We start from the raw sequence: 21548 nt of genomic DNA on the forward strand, positions 1-21548 counted from the left end.
AAAGCTCCTAGCCCGGTACACTATCACTCCAGAGGTGTGGGGCTTCCAAGATGCAGCATGCAGTTGAGAGTTGGATGCAGGCTGCCAGGTAACTACTGTGGCTGAGGCAATTCAAGTCATCCTAATTGAACAGTTTTTCAACTATGCCCCCCTGACATCCAAGATTGGGTTTGAGATTGCCGGCCCATCTCCATTCAAACAGCAACCAATCTGGCAGATGAGTACCCGGATTCCTGGCAAATTACCTCTTATAACCCTTCAGCCAACCAGTCAGCCCATGATGCCTCCCGTAAGAATAGTATCTACTCCAGTGAGAAGCATCAACACCGGTCCCAATCAGGGACCCCCTCCAGCTAACACCCATCTGCCCAGAATGGCTGGACACCGGTGCTATGAATGTGCACAGATTGGGCACCTCTGGCACAACTGTCTAAAGTTGCAACCTTGGACTAATTGGAATCGTGCAGCCCCCCAGTCAAGCTGGGCTTCAGTTAACTGTTTATCAGAGGATTCAGGGAATAATATTACCACGGAGGAGTGGAAATTTTTCGAGGAGGATTTGGAAGTACTACATGAGGCTGATCCGGTACAAGCAGCATCTGGCGACAACCGACACCCTCATCAGCAGTCAGTATGTGTTAATGGACGGGCTGCCCAGAGATTGCGGGAACACTGGAGCTACAATTACCCTGGTTCAGCCCCACCTCATTAAGCCGACCAAGAGAACTGGTCGGTGGCAGTCAGGGTAGCAGGGGAAAATGTGCATCAGCTACCCACCGCCAGGAATCACCTTGATTGGGAGGCAGGTGCATGTGGGCATTATGAGCAGCCTACCCGCTGAAGTATTATTGGGAAACAACTTAGGCTGACTCACTTCCTCGTACCAACCAGAACCTACTAATGTAGTATTTCCCATTACCACCCAACAGCAGACCCGCAGAGCAGTAGAATCCACTTTGGAAGGGACCTAGGTAAGACCCATTTTTCCTGACCCTACTGTGACTTCCCCCCCTATGACTTGGGCATCCTCAGACAACTTAATTCATGAGACAGACCCAACCTTAGCATCTTACCATAAATGGGCTGGGGTGACCCTGGGTGGAGTAGAAGACAAGGCCATGGTCTGGGAAGCGGGGGGACAGTTATACCGGGTGAGCAATGGAGTGGGGACTGCGACTGTGCAAATTCCCAAATAACAATTAGTGGTATCCCAGAAGTTTTGGACCAAACTATTACAAATAGCCCATGACATCCCTCTGTCAGGACACTTAGGCATCAAGACGACCCGACAAACTGACCAAATAAAAATTTGGCCTGGAATTAACAGTGACGTTGGGGATTACTGCAGGACCTGTGACCTATACCAGTGAGTGGCGAGACAAGGTGACCATTCAAAAGCACCCCTACACCCTATGCCCATAGTGGGGAGCCCTTCAGTCGGATTGCAGTTGACATTGTGGGACCACTAGCCTGACCAAGCCGAACCGGCAGGAAATATATCTTGATGATAGTAGATTATGCCACCAGGTACCCTGAGGCAATTGTCTTGTCAAATATTCAGGCAGAGACCATAGCGGATATTCTGCTCCTAATATTCTCCTGGGTGGGGTTTCCCCAGAAGTTGGTATCAGATCAAGGCACACAGTTTACGGCTGAACTGACCCAACAACTGTGGAAGCTATGTAGAGTTAGAGCACTGCATAGCACCCCTTACTACTCACAGACAAACTGACTTTGTGAGCGGTTTAGCGGCACCCTGAAGCAATTGCTTTGGGCTTTCGTATCTGCTCACAAGAACTGGGAGTAATACTTGCCGCATCTCTTGTTTGCTTATCAGGAGTACCACAAGAATACACAGTTTTTTTGCCATTTGAACTGCTATATGGGAGGCAGGTAAGGGGGCCACTAGACTTGGTAAGAGAGCACTGGGAAGGGACGGCTGAGATAGAAGCAAACCCCGTAGTAGACTACATCCTAGAATTTAGGGATCATCTGAAGGATCTCACTGACAGTTCGGGAGAACTTACAGGTAGCTCAGGGTCGGCAGAAGGTGTGGTATGATCATACCGCACAGATACGAGTTTTCTCAGTTGGGCAAAAGGTGTTGGCCTTGCTACCCACCAAGCAGGATAAGTTGCAATCTGCTTGGCAAGGCCCCTACAAGGTGGTGGAACAGCTATGTGACAAATGCTCAGATGAAAGAGTCAGGCAGGCAAATATGTTAAAGGCATATCAGAAGAGGGACATCACAGTAGCGGACATATGTGCTCCAGCATCCGAAGATTCAGAGAATCTTCCCATGCCAGAGCTCCCCAGAAAAGGGATCCTTGGGGGGGGGTGGAGAAGGTCCAGTTAGGTGAAGGGCTAGGAGAGCAGGAAAGGATGGAAGTCCCATCAATTGCTACAGGAGTGTCAAGAAATGTTTTCTACATGCCCCGGGTACACCTCGGCAATGGTGCACCGTGTGGAAACACCAGGGCATGTGCAACTAAGGCAACTGGCATATCAGATCCCAGAATCTATTTGTGAGGGCATGCAGACTGAAATTAGGGAAATGCTTGATTTGGGAGTAATAGAGCCCTCCAGTAGTCTTTGAGCTTCCCCTGTGGTGTTGGTACTGAAGAGGGATGGCACTACTCGCTTCTGTGTCGACTACCGCCGACTAAACAACTGGACCACCACTGACGCTTACCCTATGCCTCGGGTAGATGAACTGTTAGACTGGATAGCAAGGGGTTACTATATTATATTTATTGACCTGTGCAAGGGATATTGGCAAATTCCAATTAATTCGGAAGCAATTCGAAAGTCGGCTTTCATCACCCCGTTCACTCTGTACCAATTTTGAGTAATGCCGTTCGGGATGAAGAAGAACGCACTAGCTACATTCCAGAGGATGATAGATCGGCTGCTTGATGGACTCCAGGATAATGCATGTGCATACCTGGATGATATTGCGATCTATAGCCACACCTGGGAGGACCAATTGTGTCACCTAGGTGTTGCGTTGGACCGGATCAGGGCTGCTGGGCTGACTCTGAAAAGTGTACTATCGGGGTACCTGAAGTCCAATATATGGGACATAGGGTGGGGGAGACAGCGACCAGAGCCTGCCAAAATAAAGGCAGTGACCAACTGGCTGGTACCCCACACTAAAAAAAAGCAGGTCCTTGCTTTGTACTACAGAAAGTTTATACCAGACTATAGCACCGTGGCTAAACCCCTGACTGACCTCACTAAGAAAAAACTTCCCCACAGGTCCTGTGATCCCCAAGTGCGATATTGCTTTTAATCAATGCCCCCATACTGGCTGCTCCGGACCCTACCAAACGTTTCCTTGTCCACACAGATGCTTCAATGTTTCGAATTGGGAGCGGTCTTAAGCCAAGTAGGAGACAATGGCAGTTAGCGCCAAGTGGTCTATATTAGTCGCAAGCTATTGCCCCGGGAGGTGGCCTATGCAGCAGTCGAAAAGGAATGTTTAGCGCTAGTGTGGGCCCTTAAGAAACTTCAGCCCTATCTGTATGGACGGTCATTTACAGTGCTCACTGACCATAACCCTTTGGTCTGGCTAAATAGGGTGTCCGGAGATAACGGGAGACTGTTAAGGTGGAGCTTGGCCCTGCGACCTTTTAATTTTACCATTCAATAGAGAGGGTCTGCTTCCTTGATTATCTGTTATAGTAAGATCGTCTGCTTAAGTAAGCAGTTAGCTAAACAGGTACATTTTTTAATTGTTTGCTGTGCATGGGGTGAATTTAAAAAAAAGAATGTTTTTTATTTGCTTCTACCCTTCATTTTTCTTTTTTTGTTTTCTGTGTGGGTAATTAGGGGAGGGATTATTTTCACCTGTGTGTGCCTACTTAGACTATAAATCTAGCACAGTAACTATGTGAGCCTGATCTGAGAAGCTCTGCTGCCTTGATTATCTGTTCAAGTAAGATTGCATGTTTAAGTAAGCAGTTAGCTAAACAAGGTAGTTCGGCAAACAAGGATTTGGAGTAACCAGGGGGAAATATAATTATTTTATATTTTTAAGTTAAACCTTTAGTAAGAATGTGTGAGAATCTCATTCAGTGTACAGCTTGCTACATGTTTGCATCCCTGGAGCAGCCACTTCAGGGATTATATGTCTGTGGCAAATGTGAGCATATTGTATTGCAGTTCTGGATGAACAAATTGCAACACTGCATGAAATTCAGACACCTGAAAGGGAAATGGATAGGACTGAACTGGTTGTTAATGGTTCTAGCTGTGGGAATGGGGAGGATTCAGATGAGGAGACTCCAGAATGTAGCTGGGTCACAGTTAGAGGGCGAAGTAAAGGTAAGCAGAAGAGACCCCAACAGATTTGCCAGTGTCAGAGAGGGCTGTTTTGACTAGTATAGTGAAAAGTTCTTTAGTCATGGAAGAGGAGCATACTATGGTGAGAAGTCATACAAGTCAGGGCCTGAGGCAGATGATGGTGGTAGGAGACTATTATTAGGAAGGTTGATAACTCCCTCATAGTCAGATGCTAAGAGTTAGAAAGATTGTTTTTAATGAATGTTTGGTAGACATAAGATTAGAAGAAATGGGAACAAGATTTAAGGAGAGAGGCTATCCTGAAACATTGATTAATGAGGAAATAAAGTGAAATTTATTCCAAAATCCAATTTATTGAAACATAAGAGTGTTAACATAAATTTGAATGAAAAAAGATAAAGATGATAGACTGATTTTTGTGACAGAATACAATGCACAAAGCTCAGAGATATTTATGTATCATTAGAAAACACTGGGGGATATTGACTAACTGTAATCCGAATATACATGAGTTAAAAAATGTCCTATTCCCACCTATACAAGAGGGTCTAACATACAGACTAAGTTAAAGCAGATATAGGGTCTAACATTAGGAAGGGCATTGGGTATATTGGCTCTAAGAACCTAGTATGTTTTCCATGTTTAAGTTGCTCATGTTGCACCAATATGACCAAAGATTCAGTTTTTTTACCATCCAAACACTGGCAAGAAATATGATATAAAAGGGTTATTTACCTGTTTAATCACCTTTATTATTTGTATGATCAAATGCCCGTGGGGGGGGTATATATTGGTGAGTCCACTAGAAGTGCTAAGGATCGTATAATTGAGCATAAAAGTAATATTCGTACAGGTAATCAAAAATCCCCAAAAGCTTATTTTTTGCAAACTGATCACTCTATAAATCAGCTTAAGTTTCAAATAATTGATCATGTAATTCAACCTCGCAGAGGTGGGGATAGGGAGTTGTTGTTTAACCCCTTAATGACCACAGCACTTTTCCATTTTCTGTCCGTTTGGGACCAAGGCTATTTTTACATTTTTGTGGTGTTTGTGTTTAGCTGTAATTTTCCTCTTACTCATTTACTGTACCCACACATATTATATACCGTTTTTCTCGCCATTAAATGGACTTTCAAAATATACCATTATTTTCATCATATCTTATAATTTACTATAAAAAATATTATAAAATATGAGGAAAAAATGGAAAAAAACACACTTTTTCTAACTTTGACCCCCAAAATCTGTTACACATCTACAACCACCAAAAAACACCCATGCTAAATAGTTTCTAAATTTTGTCCTGAGTTTAGAAATACCCAATGTTTACATGTTCTTTACTTTTTTTGCAAGTTATAGGGCTATAAGTACAAGTAGCACTTTGCCATTTCCAAACCACTTTTTTTCAAAATTAGCGCTAGTTACATTGGGACACTAATATCTTTCAGGAATCTCTGAATATCCATTGACATGTATATATTTTTTTTTAGAAGACATCCCAAAGTATTGATCTAGGCCCATTTTGGTATATTTCATGGCACCATTTCACCGCCGAATGCGATCAAATAAAAAAATTATTTTACTTTTTCACAAATTTTTTCACAAACTTTAGGTTTCTCACTGAAATTATTTACAAACAACTCATGAAATTATGGAATAAATGGTTGTAAATGCTTCTCTGGGATCCCCTTTGTTCATAAATAGCAGACATATATGGCTTTGGCTTTGCTTTTTGGTAATTAGAAGGCTGCTAAATGCCACTGCGCACCAACCGTGTATTATGCCCAGCAGTGAATGGGTTAATTAGGGAGCATGTAGGGAGCTTCTAGGGTTAATTTTAGCTCTAGTGTAGTGTAGTAGACAACCCCAAGTATTGATCTAGGCCCATTTTGGTATATTTCATGCCACCATTTCACCGCCAAAAGCAATCAAATAAAAAAAAATTGTTCACTTTTTCAAACTTTAGGTTTTTCACTAAAATTATTTACAAACAGCTTGTGCAATTATGGCACAAATGGTTTTAAATGCTTCTCTGGGATCCCCTTTGTTCATAAATAGCAGACATATATGGCTTTGGCGTTGCTTTTTGGTAATTATAAGGCCGCTAAATGCTGCTGCGCATCACATGTGTATTATGGCCAGCAGTGAAGGGGTTAATTAGGTAGTTTGTAGGGAGCTTGCAGGGTTAATTTTAGCTTTAGTGTAGAGATCAGACTCCCACCTGACACATCCCACCCCCTGATCCCTCCCAAACAGCACTCTTCCCTCCCCCACCCCACAATTGTCCCCGCCATCTTAAGTACTGGCAGAAAGTCTGCCAGTACTAAAATAAAAGGTATAAAAAAAAAAATATATATTTTTTTTTAAGCATATTTACATATGCTGCTATGTAGGGTCCCCCCTTAGCCCCCAACCTCCCTGATCCCCCCAAAATAGCTCCCTAACCCTCCCCCTCTGCCTTATTGGGGCCATCTTGGGTACTGGCAGCTGTCTGCCAGTACCCAGTTTGCAAATAAAAATGTTTTATTTTTTATGTTTTACTTTTTGTTTCTGTAGTGTAGCTTCCCCCCCACAGTCCAATACCCCACCAGCCAAACCGATCACCAAAAAAACCATATTAACCCCTTTGATCCCCACTTCTAACATAAACATTTTCTGTAGGTAGTGGTTCCCACCCGCTCCCTCCCCGTGCACGCGCCCGCCCGGCCTCCCCGTGCACGCGCGCGCGTCCGTGCGCGTCCCCCCGGTCGTCCCCGCCCCCGATCCCGCCCCCCTCCGCATCACAAAGGCCATCGATGGCCGCCACCCACCTCCCATACCGGCTCCCACCCACCAACGAACGTAGCCGTTAATGTCCGGTGCAGAGAGGGCCACAGAGTGGCTCTCTCTGCACCGGATGGCTACAAATGGTTATTGCAGGATGCCTCGATATCGAGGCATCACTGCAATACCCGGAAAGCAGCTGGAAGCGAGCAGGATCGCTTCCAGCTGCTTTCCAAACCGAGGACGTGCAGGGTACGTTCTCAGGCAGTAACTGCCTTTTTTTTGAGGACGTACCCTGCACGTCCTCGGTCATTAAGGGGTTAAGCAAAATTAATCCTATTGGATATATGAATTAGCCAAAAGGTTTAAATAAAGAGTGGGACTTGTCTGTATTTTAATAAAGTAACTGTTCTGGTAAATATGTATGATTAGGCCAATATGTTGTGTATATTTATGTTAAATATTGCTATTTTGTAATTCTTCTACTCCCTGTTTTTGGATGTACATATTTTTCTGTATATATCACTAGGTATCTTGCATATATTGTATCCTTATAAGATGTAAAATGGGTTAAGTTGCCTTTTTGTTTGTCTTCTATCTATCCTTTGAATAAATAAGGAATTGGTATTCTTAGTTTAAACTAAACATAGGTAGGCACATATGCTAATTTCTAAACCTTTGAGGGCTGCCTCTTATCACATGCTTTTTAAATCTCTTTCAACACAAAGAGAAAGTACATGTGGGACATATAGATAACACTGTGGGGTTATTTAAGATTTAGCACAAAACAATGCTAAATGTAAGACAATAGATAATAAACAGTCACAGTCATGTGATCAGGGGGCTGGAAGAAGGTTCCTAGATACAAGGTAATCACAGAGTTAAAAAGTACATTAATATAACTGTTGGTTATGCAAAACTGGGGAATGGGTAATAAAGGGATTATCTATCTTTTAAAATAATAACAATTTTATGGTAGACTGTCCCTTTAAGGAATCAGCAGGAGATGGAGAGTCGTAAAAATGACTTCAGGGAGTTAGGTAGCAAGCTTAAAGCAAAGTAATATTTTTGGAGATATTACCAGTGCCGTGTGCTAACTCAGTAAGGCAGAAGGAGCTAAGGTCTGTGAATTCATGGTTAAAAACATGGTGTAAAAATGAGGGGTTTGACTTTTTAGAGCACTGGGCTGACTTTTCACTTGGGTACAATTTGTACAGTAAGGATGGACTGCACCTGAATGACATGGATGCAGGTGTGTTAGGGGAAAAGGATGGTAGTAAGTTTAGAGAATCTTTTAAACTAGGCAAAGGGGGGAGGGTCAGTTAGAACACAACAGAAGAGTCTGTGAATGTCACTCCTATAATATCTCAAGGAAGGGATGACTTAAGAAATGTCACATTAGAAAGTATGGAGGAAAGCGCACCAAGTAGCAGCAGAAAGCACATGAAAATTAAATATATGACAACAAATGCAAGAAGCATGACAGGTAAAATGGGGGAGCTGGAGCGCTTAGTTGCAGAAGAGGACTATGATGTTATCAGTATAACTGAAACTTGGTGGGATGATTCACATGGCTGGGCAGTTAACTTAGAGGGGTATACTTTATTTAGGAGGTACAGGAATAATAAAAGGGGTGGAGGAATCTGCATGTATAGTAAACCTAACCTTAAATCTACAATAAGGGAAGATATTTATGATACAGGCAACAATGTAGAGACCCTGTGGGTGGAAATAAAGAGTGGGGGGAAAAATCCTAAAAAAAATATTACTTGGAACATGCTACAAGCCGCCCAACATTAGTGACCTGGAGAAAACTCAACTACAAATGCAAATAGGTAAGGCTGCTAATAACAGTGCTGTACAGGTAGCCCTCAGTTTACGCCAGGGTTAGGTTCCAGAAGGAATGTTGTAAATCGAAACCGTTGTAAATTGAAACCCAGTTTATAATGTAAGTCAATGGAAAGTGAGGGAGTTAGGTTCCAGGCCCCTCTTAAAATTGTCATAAGTAACATCTAATACATTATTTTTAAAGCTTTGAAATTAAGACTTTAAATGCTAAACAGCATTATAAACCTAATAATATAGATTGTATAATCATCAAACTAAGTTTAATAAACAAAAACGTTTTTTTACTTGCATTTTGCTGCAAACTGTTCTCTGCATTGTTAGCATGTTAGATAATACTGGGTCTGCACCTATTCTATGCATTTCAATCTGCAGTGATTAATAGGCAGTTAGGCACCATCACCTAAAGCAGCTGGACAGGAAGATAAAAGGGAAGTGGCTGCTAGATCTTGTTGCTCGATAGGTCTGGTCTGCTCTGTGTAAACAGATCAATTTCAGTCCAGCAAAACTTGCATAACTTTGCTGCAACACAAGCGGACAGCTCCACCTACTGGCTATTTTAATTAGTGCACTGCATGCATTCCAATGCTTTTCAATAGCAGTCACATAACTGAAAAAAAGGTTGTTATTTTGAAACGGCGCAAATTGAGCCTGCGTAAACCGAGGGCCACCTGTAATTATGATTAATGATTTTAACTACCCTGATATAAACTGGGCCAATGAAACTAATAATTCAGCTAAGGGGGATAGATTTTTAAATGTTCTCATGGATAACTTCTTGTCACAATTAATAGAGGAGCCAACTAGGAGTAAAGCTATTTTGGATTTAGTGCTATCAAACAATACAGATAAAATATATCAAACATAGAAGTCAAAGAGCATTTGTGTAACAGTGATCATAACATGGTCACATTTGAAATCTGTTTTCATAAGCAGTGTCTTAAAAGGTTTATCTTACACCTAGATTTGGAGTTTTGCGGCCAAAGGGGTGCGTTAGCTACGCGTGCTTTTTTTTGGCCGCACCTTTTAAATACCGCTGGTATTTAGAGTTCACAGAAGGGCTGCGTTAGGCTCCAAAAAAGGAGCGTATAGCATATTTACCGCCACTGCAACTCTCAATACCAGCGGTGCTTACGGACGCGGCCAGCTTAAAAAACGTGCACGTCTTTATCCAAGCCCAAGCGGGGGCTGAAGATGTCCATGATCCAGCTGAAGTCTTCATCCAAGCGGGAGCTGAAGAGGTCCATGATCCGGCTGAAGTCTTCATCCAAGCGGGAGCTGATGAGGTCCATGATCCATCTGAAGTCTTCATTCAAGCGGGAGCTGTAGAGGTCCATGATCCGGCTGAAGTCTTCCATCAGCCAATCAGAATTTTCCTACCTTAATTCCGATTGGCTGATAGAATCCTATCAGCCAATCGGAATTCAAGGGACACCATCTTGGATGACGTCCCTTAAAGGAACCGTCATTCGTCGGGAAGTCGTCGGTGAAGATGGATGTTCCGCGTCGGCGGGATGAACATGGATCCGGAAGAAAGAAGATTGAAGATGCCGCTTGATAGAAGACTTCAGCCAGATCATGGACCTCTTCAGCTCCCGCTTGGATGAAGACTTCAGCCGGATCATGGACCTCTTCAGCTCCCGCTTGGATGAAGACTTCAGCCGGATCATGGACATCTTCAGCCCCCGCTTGGGCTTGGATGAAGACGTCGGAGCAAGGACGGATCAGTGAACCCGGTGTGGTGAATACAAGGTAGGGAGATCTTCAGGGGCTTAGTGTTAGGTTTATTTAAGGGGGGTTTGGGTTAGATTAGGGGTATGTGGGTGGTGGGTTTTAATGTTGGGGGGGGTGTATTTTTTTTTACAGGCAAAAGAACAGTTTTCTTTGGGGCATGCCCCGCTAAAGGCCCTTTTAAGGGCTGGTAAGGTAAAAGAGCTTTGAACTTTTTTAATTTAGAATAGGGTAGGGCATTTTTTTTATTTTGGGGGTCTTTGTTATTTTATTAGGGGGCTTAGAGTAGGTGTAATTAGCTTAAAATTGTTATAATATTTTTCTAATGTCTGTAAATATTTTTTTATTTTTTGTAACTTAGTTCTTTTTTATTTTTTGTACTTTAGTTAGTTTATTTAATTGTATTTATTTGTAGGTATTGTATTGAATTTATTTATTGATAGTGTAGTGTTAGGTTTAATTGTAGATAATTGTAGGTATTTTATTTAATTAATTTAATGATAGTGTAGTGTTAGGTTTAATTGTAACTTAGGTTAGGATTTATTTTACAGGTCATTTTGTAATTATTTTAACTAGGTAGCTATTAAATAGTTAATAACTATTTAATAGCTATTGTACCTGGTTAAAATAATTACAAAGTTGCCTGTAAAATAAATATTAATCCTAAAATAGCTACAATATAATTATTCATTATATTGTAGCTATATTATGGTTTATTTTACAGGTAAGTATTTAGCTTTAAATAGGAATAATTTATTTAATAAGAGTTAATTTATTTCGTTAGATTTAAATTATATTTAATTTAGGGGGGTGTTAGGGTTAAGGTTAGACTTAGCTTTAGGGGTTAATAAATTTATTAGAGTAGCGGTGAGGTCCGGTCGGCAGATTAGGGGTTAATACTTGAAGTTAGGTGTCGGCGATGTTAGGGAGGGCAGATTAGGGGTTAATACTATTTATTATAGGGTTATTGAGGCGGGAGTGAGGCGGATTAGGGGTTAATACATTTATTATAGTAGCTGTGAGGTCCGGTCGGCAGATTAGGGGTTAATAATTGTAGGTAGGTGGAGGCAACGTTGGGGGCTGCAGATTAGGGGTTAATAAATATAATATAGGGGTCGGCGGTGTTAGGGGCAGCAGATTAGGGGTTCATAGGGATAACGTAGGTGGCGGCGGTGTGCGGTCGGCAGATTAGGGGTTAAAAAAATTTAATAGAGTGGCGGCGATGTGGGGGGGGCCTCGGTTTAGGGGTACATAGGTAGTTTATGGGTGTTAGTGTACTGTAGAGCACAGTAGTTAAGAGCTTTATGAACCGGCGTTAGCCCAGAAAGCTCTTAACTCCTGGCTTTTTTCTGCGGCTGGAGTCTTGTCGTTAGATTTCTAACGCTCACTTCAGCCAAGACTCTAAATACCGGCGTTAGAAGGATCCCATTGAAAAGATAGGATACGCAAATGGCGTAGGGGGATCTGCGGTATGGAGAAGTCGCGGCTGGAAAGTGAGCGTTAGACCCTTTCCTGACTGACTCCAAATACCAGCGGTAGCCCAAAACCAGCGTTAGGTTTTGACGGCTAACGCAAAACTCCAAATCTAGGCGTAAGACTTTTAATTTTAAGAAAGCAAAATTCATAAGGAAATAATTAAATAACATAAATTGGGACAAAATATCCTCTAATAAAAATAGAGAGGATAAATGGATAACATTTAAAACTTTGTTAATATACATATCAACAAATACCATATGGTAATAAAAATCCAAGCCAATGTGGCTAAATAAAAATGTGTTAAGAGAAATTAGGAAAAAATGTAGGGCATTTAAATTTTTCAAAGAAAATAGTACAGACTCAACATACCATATTTATAAGGAATATAACAAAGCATGCAAAAAAAAGCAATCAACCAAAATTGAAAATGAAAAATTGCAAAGGATTCTAAGTCTAACCCTAAAAGGTTCTTTAAGTACATAAGTAGCATGGTTAACAGTGACAGGAAGACGGCTGAGGTACTAAACCAGTTTTTTTCTTCAGTATATACAAGAGAGGAACCAATGAACGATACTTTGGAACAAACTAGAACATGCCTGCCCATACCATTAACTGGGTTATATATAGAGGATATCAGTACAAAAATGGATAATATTAAAGGTAAATAAAACTCCAGGCCCAGATGGAATACACCCAAGAGTGTTGAGGGAATTTAGCACTGTTGTAGAAAAACCTCTACTCTTAATTTTTCAAGACTCATTATCCTCAGTCATGGTACCCCAGGATTGGCGTAAAGCTGAGGTGGTGCCACTCTTCAAAAAGGGAAGCAGGGCTGATCCAGGAAGCTATAGACCATTTAGTCTGACATCAATAGTGGGGATGATATTTAAAGGGTTTATAATGGATTAGATTGATGAGCAGTCTGTGAATGTTCAAATCAGCATGGTTTTATGAGAAATAGATCATGTCAAACTAATCTAATTAGATTCTATGAGGAATTAATAAAAATATAGATAAAGGGGAATCAGTTGATGCAGTGCTACATTAGAGATTAATGCACAACATTAAGGGACTGGGAATATCTTAAAATGTTAGCTCATGGATAAATAACTGGATAAAAGATAGGGAGCAACAAGTAGTAGTGAATGGGTCATACTCAGATTGGACAAAGGTCATCAGTGAAGTCCCCCAGGGATCAGTACTGGACCCTGTTCTTTATAATATTTTTAAAATTACTTGGAGCAAGGATTAAATAGTGACTTCTCTATTCTTGCAGATTATACTAAGTTAAGTAAGGTCATTAGGTCAGAGTAGGATGAACTTTCGTTGCAAAGGGATCTGCAAAAATTAGAATATGGGCAGGTAAATGGAAAATGAGATTTAATACGGGAAAATGCAAGGTTCTACATTTTGGAAGTAAAAATAAGCAGGCAACGTATTATTTAAATTGGAAAAGACAAGACAAACAGAGGAGGAAAGGGATTTGGGAGTAGTAATAGATAACAAGCTAAAGATTAGTGCACAATGCAGGGCAGCAGTTACAAAGGCTAATAAAATACTAGCATGTATTAAAAGAGTCATTGATTCAAGGGAGGAAAGCATAATTCTGTCACTATATAAATCCCTGGTAAGACCTCACCTTAAGTATGGAGTGCAGTTCTGGGGACCGATCGCAAAAAAAGAAATTGCAGAACTAGAAAAAGTACAGAGAAGGGCCACATAGCTAATAAGGGGAATGGAGAATTTAAGATACAAGGAGAGGCTAGCCAAACTGTGTCTGTTTTTAGAAAAAAGGCGCTTGAGAGGTGACATGATTACTTTATATAAATATATTCAAGGCCCATATACAGAGATGGCAGAAGCTCTGTTTATTCTAAGAAAAATGTTTGTGACAAGAGGTAACAATTTAAGGTTGTAGGAAAGGAGATTTAATCTCCTGCAATAGAAACGTGTATTCACTGTAAGAGCAATAAAATTGTGGAGCTCATTACCAAAGGAGGTAGTGAATGCCAATACCCTAGATACATTTAAAAATTGTTTTAGATGTTATCTCACAGCGCTCATGCTAATCCCAAAGAAGCTTTGAGATAATGGGGTACCTAGCTGCCCCTGAAAGACATGTGTGGTAGTTGGATATCAAAAAGCGCCTAACTAAAGGCTATGGGAAGTGGGTCTAGGTGACGGATATTTCTATCTGTCTATAAATGATGATTTCACTTATAAAAGTGACCGATGTAGAATTGTCCAATTTGCTATACTACATCTATAAGTGACCAGTGCAAAGTGGCTATGTTAGACAAATTTGGCTGGTTTATTTGACAATTACAATATTAAATATAAACAATCTAGTTAAACAATCTAGTTAAACATGGATCCATAAATATCACCTGAACAGCTCGAACAATGTACAAAGTAGAGCTGGGCGATATGGGGGGACGGGGGCGGACTAATTGCAATTTAATCGTGATTTTCATGTCAGCACCCCCTGTAACCCCCCTCTGTAACCTAAATAAGCTCCATCAGCTCCCACTGTAACCCAGCACTCCCTGTAACCCCCATAATCTCTCCTCTGTAACCTACATACCACATAGGTCGAAGCGCACCCCCTCCCTGTAACCCGCATCAGCCACAGCGCCATCAGCTCCCACTGTAACCCCCAATAGCACCCCCTGTGTAACCTACATAAGTCCCATCAGCTCCCACTGCAACTCCCAATAGCACCCCGTGTAACCTACATAAGTCCCATCAGCTCCCACTGTAACCCCCAATAGCACCCCCTGTGTAACCTACATAAGTCCCATCAGCTCCCACTGTAACCCCCAATAGCACCCTATGTGTAACCTACATAAGTCTGATCAGCTCCTACTGTAACCCCCAATAAGCACCCCCTGTGTAACCTACATAAGTCCCATCAGCTCCCACTGTAACCCCCAAAAGCACCCCCTGTGTAACCTACATAAGTCCCATCAGCTCCCACTGCAACCCCCAATAGCACCCCCTGTGTAACCTACATAAGTCCCATCAGCTCCCACTGTAACCCCCAATAGCACCCCCTGTGTAACCTACATAAGTCCCATCAGCTCCCACTGTAACCCGCAATAGCACCCCCTGTGTAACCTACATAAGTCCCATCAGCTCCCACTGTAACCCCCAATAGCAACCCCTGTGTAACCTACATAAGTCCCATCAGCTCCCACTGTAACCCCCAATAAGCACCCCCTCTGTAACCTACATAAGTCCCATCAGCTCCCACTGCAACTCCCAATAGCACCCCCTGTGTAACCTACATAAGTCCCATCAGCTCCCACTGTAGCCCCCAATAAGCACCCCCTGTGTAACCTACATAAGTACCATCAGCTCCCACTGTAACCCCCAATAGCACCCCTTGTATAACCTACATAAGTCCCATCAGCTACCACTGTTACCCCCAATAGCACCCCCTGTGTAACCTACTTAAGTTCCATCAGCTACCACTTTAACCCCCAATAGCACCCCCTGTGTAACCTACATAAGTCCCATCAGCTCCCACTGTAACCCCCAATAAGCACCCCCTGTGTAACCTACATTAGTCCCATCAGCTCCCACTGTAAACCCCAATAGCACCCCCTGTGTAACCTACATAAGTCCCATCAGCTCCCACTGTAACCCCCAATAGCACCCCCTGTGTAACCTACATAATTCCCATCAGCTCCCACTGTAACCCCCAATAGCACCAACTGTGTAACCTACATAAGTCCCATCAGCTCCCACTGTAACCACCAATAGCACCCCCTGTGTAACCTACATAAGTCCCATCAGCTCCCAGTGTAACCCCCAATAGCACCCCCTGTGTAACCTTCATAAGTCCCATCAGCTCCCACTGTAACCCCCAATAGCACCCCCTGTGTAACCTATATAAGTCACATCAGCTCCCACTGCAACCCCCAATAGCACCCCCTGTGTAACCTACATAAGTCCCATCATCTACCACTGCAACCCCCAATAACACCCCCTGTGTAACCTACATAAGTCCCATCAGTTCCCACTGTAACCCCCAATAAGCACCCCCTGTGTAACCTACATAAGTCCCATCAGCTCACACTGTAACCACCAATAGCACCCCCTGTGTAACCTACATATGTCCCATCAGCTCCCAGTGTAACCCCCAATAGCACCCCCTGTGTAACCTTCATAAGTCCCATCAGCTCCCACTGTAACCCCCAATAGCACCCCCTGTGTAACCTACATAAGTCCCATGAGCTCCCACTGCAACCCCCAATAGCACCCCCTGTGTAACCTACATAAGTCCCATCAGCTACCACTGAAACCCCCAATAACACCCCCTGTGTAACCTACATAAGTCCCATCAGTTCCCACTGTAACCCCCAATAAGCACCCCCTGTGTAACCTACATAAGTCCCATCAGCTCCCACTGTAACTCCCAATAGCACCCCCTGAGTAACCTACATAAGTCCCATCAGCTCCCACTGTAGCCCTCCAATAGCACCCCCTGTGTAACCTACATAAGTCCCATCAGCTCACACTGTAGCCCTTCAATAGCACCCCCTGTGTAACCTACATAAGTCCCATCAGCTCCCACTGTAACCCCCAATAAGCACCCCCTGTGTAACCTACATAAGTCCCATCAGCTACCACTGTAACCCTCCAATAAGCACCCCCTGTGTAACCTACATAACTCCCATCAGCTACCATTGTAACCCCCAATAGCACCCTCTGTGTAACCTACATAAGTCCCATCAGCTCCCACTGTAACCCCCAATAGCACCCCCTGTGTAACCTACATAAGTCCCATCAGCTCACACTGTAGCCCTCCAATAGCACCCCCTGTGTAACCTACATAATTCCGATCAGCTCCCACTGTAACCCCCAATAGCACCCCCTGTGTAACCTACATAAGTCCCATCAGCTTCCACTGTAACCCCCAATAGCACCCCCTGTGTAACCTACATAAGACCCATCTGCTCCCACTGTAACCCCCATAACACCCCCTGTGTAACCTACATAAGTCCCATCAGCTCCCACTGTAACCCCCAATAGCACCCCCTGTGTAACCTACATAAGTCCCATCAGCTCCCACTGTTACCCCCAATAGCACCCCCTGTGTAACCTACATAAGTCCCATCAGCTGCCACTGCAAACCCCAATAGCACCCCCTGTGTAACCTATATAAGTCCCATCAGCTCCCACTGTAACCCCCAATAGCACCCCCTGTGTAACCTACATAAGTCCCATCAGCTCCCACTGTAACCCCCAATAGGACTCCCTGTGTAACCTACATAAGTCCCATCAGCTCCCACTGCAACCCCGAATAGCACCCCCTGTGTAACCTACATAAGTCCCATCAGCTGCCACTGCAACCCCCAATAGCACCCCCTGTGTAACCTACATAAGTCCCATCAGTTCCCACTGTAGCCCCCAATAGCACCCCCTGTGTAACCTACATAAGTCCCATCAGCTACCACTGTTACCCCCAATAGCACCCCCTGTGTAACCTACATAAGTCCCATCAGCTCCCACTGCAACTCCCAATAGCACTCCCTGTGTAACCTACATAAGTCCCATTAGCTCCCACTGTAACCCTCAATAGCTCCCCCTGTGTAACCTACATAAGTCCCATCAGCTCCCAGTGTAACCCCCAATAGCACCCCCTGTGTAACCTACATAAGTCCCATCAGCTCCCACTGTAACCCCCAATAGCACCCCCTGTGTAACCTACATAAGTCCCATTAGCTCCCACTGTAACCCCCCAATAGCACCCCCTGTGTAACCTACATAAGTCCCATCAGTTCCCACTGTAACCCCCAATAGCACCTCCTGTGTAACCTACATAAGTCCCATCAGCTCCCACTGTTACCCCCAATAGCACCCCCTGTGTAACCTACATAAGTCCCATCAGCTCCCACTGCAACTCCCAATAGCACCCCTGTGTAACCTACATAAGCCCCATCAGCTGCCACTGTAACCCTCAATAGCACCCCCTGTGTAACCTACATAAGCCCCATCAGCTCCCACTGTAACCCCCAATAGCACCTCCTGTGTAACCTACATAAGTCCCATCAGCTCCCACTGTAGCCCCCAATAAGCATCCCCTGTGTAACCTACATAAGTCCCATCAGCTCCCACTGCAGCCCCGTATAGCACCTCCTGTGTAACCTACATAAGTCCCATCAGCTCCGACTGTAACCCCCAATAGCACCCCCTGTGTAACCTACATAAGTCCCATCAGATCCCAATCTAGCCCCCAATAAGCACCCCCTGTGTAACCTACATAAGTCCCATCAGCTCCCACTGTAACCCCCAATAGCACCCCCTGTGTAACCTACATAAGCCCCATCAGCTCCCACTGTAACCCCCTGTATAACCTACATAAATTCCACCAGCTCCCACTGTAACCCCCAATAGCACCCCCTGTGTAACCTTCATAAGTCCCATCAGCTCCCACTGTAACCCCCAATAGCACCCCCTGTGTAACCTACATAAGTCCCATCAGCTCCCACTGTAGCCCTCCAATAGCACCCCCTGTGTAACCTACATAAGTCCCATCAGCTCACACTGTAGCCCTCCAATAGCACCCCCTGTGTAACCTACATAAGTCCCATCAGCTCCCACTGTAACCCCCAATAAGCACCCCCTGTGTAACCTACATAACTCCCATCAGCTACCACTGTAACCCTCCAATAAGCACCCCCTGTGTAGCCTACATAATTCCCATCAGCTACCACTGTAACCCCCAATAGCACCCCCTGTGTAACCTACATAAGTCCCATCAGCTCCCACTGTAACCCCCAATAGCACCCCCTGTGTAACCTACATAAGTCCCATCAGCTCACACTGTAGCCCTTCAATAGCACCCCCTGTGTAACCTACATAATTCCGATCAGCTCCCACTGTAACCCCCATTAGCACCCCCTGTGTAACCTACATAAGTCCCATCAGCTCCCACTGTAACCCCCAATAGCACCCCCTGTGTAACCTAAATAAGTTCCTTCAGCTCCCACTGTAAACCCCCAATAGCACCCCCTGTGTAATCTACATAAGTCCCATCAGCTCCCACTGCAACCCCCAATAGAACCCCCTGTGTAACCTACATAAGTCATATCAGTTCCCACTGTAGCCCCCAAAAAGCACCCCCTGTGTAACCTACATAAGTCCCATCAGCTCCCACTGTAACCCCCAATATCACCCCCTGTGTAACCTACATAAGTCCCATCAGCTCCCACGGTAACTCGCAATAGCACCCCCTGTGTAACCTACATAAGTCCCATCAGCTACCACTGTAACCCCCAATAGCACCCCCTGTGTAACCTACATAAGTCCCATCAGCTCCCACTGCAACCCTCAATAGCACCCCCTGTGTAACCTACATAAGTCACATCAGCTCCCACTGTAGCCCCCAATTAGCACCCCCTGTGTAACCTACATAAGTCCCATCAGCTCCCACTGTTACCCCCAATAGCACCCCCGTGTATCCTACTTAAGTCCCATCAGCTACCAATTTAACCCCCAATAGCACCCCCTGTGTAACCTACATAAGTCCCATCAGCTCCCACTGTAGCCCCCAATAAGCACCCCTGTGTAACCTGCATAAGTCCCATCAGCTCCCACTGCAACTCCCAATAGCACCCCCTGTGAAACCTACATAAGTCACATCAGCTCCCACTGTAGCCCCCAATAAGCACCCCTGTGTAACCTACATACGTCCCATCAGCTCCCACTGTAACACCTAATAGCACCCCCTGTGTAACCTACATAAGTCCCATCAGCTCCCACTGCAACCCCCAATAGCACCCCCTGTGTAACCTACATAAGTCACATCAGCTCCCACTGTAGCCCCCAATAAGCACCCCCTGTGTAACCTACATAAGTCCCATCAGCTCCCACTGTAACCCCCAATAGCACCCCCTGTGTAACCTACATAAGTCCCATCAGCTCCCACTGTAGCCCCCAATAAGCTCCCCCTGTGTAACCTACATAAGTCCCATCAGCTCCCACTGTAACCCCCAATAGCACCCCTTGTATAACCTACTTAAGTCCCATCAGCTACCACTGTTACCCCCAATAGCACCCCCTGTGTAACCTACTTAAGTCCCATCAGCTACCACTTTAACCCCCAATAGCACCCCCTGTGAAACCTACATAAGTCCCATCAGCTCCCACTGTAACCCCCAATAAGCACCCCCTGTGTACCCTACATAAGTCCCATCAGCTCCCACTGTAACCCCCAATAGCACCCCCTGTGTAACCTACATAAGTCCCATCAGCTCCCACTGTAACCCCCAATAGCACTAACTGTGTAACCTACATAAGTCCCATCAGCTCCCACTGTAACCACCAATAGCACCCCCTGTGTAACCTACATAAGTCCCATCAGCTCCCACTGTAACCCCCAATAGCACCCCCTGTGTAACCTTCATAAGTCCCATCAGCTCCCACTGTAACCCCCAATAGCACCCCCTGTGTAACCTACATAAGTCCCATCAGCTCCCACTGTAGCCCTCCAATAGCACCCCCTGTGTAACCTACATAAGTCCCATCAGCTCACACTGTAGCCCTCCAATAGCACCCCCTGTGTAACCTACATAAGTCCCATCAGCTCCCACTGTAGCCCCCAATAAGCACCCCTGTGTAACCTGCATAAGTCCCATCAGCTCCCACTGCAACTCCCAATAGCACCCCCTGTGAAACCTACATAAGTCACATCAGCTCCCACTGTAGCCCCCAATAAGCACCCCTGTGTAACCTACATACGTCCCATCAGCTCCCACTGTAACACCTAATAGCACCCCCTGTGTAACCTACATAAGTCCCATCAGCTCCCACTGCAACCCCCAATAGCACCCCCTGTGTAACCTACATAAGTCACATCAGCTCCCACTGTAGCCCCCAATAAGCACCCCCTGTGTAACCTACATAAGTCCCATCAGCTCCCACTGTAACCCCCAATAGCACCCCCTGTGTAACCTACATAAGTCCCATCAGCTCCCACTGTAGCCCCCAATAAGCTCCCCCTGTGTAACCTACATAAGTCCCATCAGCTCCCACTGTAACCCCCAATAGCACCCCTTGTATAACCTACTTAAGTCCCATCAGCTACCACTGTTACCCCCAATAGCACCCCCTGTGTAACCTACTTAAGTCCCATCAGCTACCACTTTAACCCCCAATAGCACCCCCTGTGAAACCTACATAAGTCCCATCAGCTCCCACTGTAACCCCCAATAAGCACCCCCTGTGTACCCTACATAAGTCCCATCAGCTCCCACTGTAACCCCCAATAGCACCCCCTGTGTAACCTACATAAGTCCCATCAGCTCCCACTGTAACCCCCAATAGCACTAACTGTGTAACCTACATAAGTCCCATCAGCTCCCACTGTAACCACCAATAGCACCCCCTGTGTAACCTACATAAGTCCCATCAGC

The 21548-nt window shown here is 44.5% G+C and overlaps 1 protein-coding gene across 1 annotated transcript in view; it reads left to right on the forward strand.

Moving 5' to 3' along the window:
- Positions 1-21548, forward strand: part of LOC128661347 (zinc finger protein 850-like) — a 396731-nt gene that overhangs the window by 40582 nt on the left and 334601 nt on the right. The window lies entirely within an intron of this gene.

Source organism: Bombina bombina, chromosome 5 (genome assembly GCF_027579735.1).
Source record: "Bombina bombina isolate aBomBom1 chromosome 5, aBomBom1.pri, whole genome shotgun sequence".
In the NCBI taxonomy this organism is placed as follows: Eukaryota; Metazoa; Chordata; class Amphibia; order Anura; family Bombinatoridae; genus Bombina; species Bombina bombina.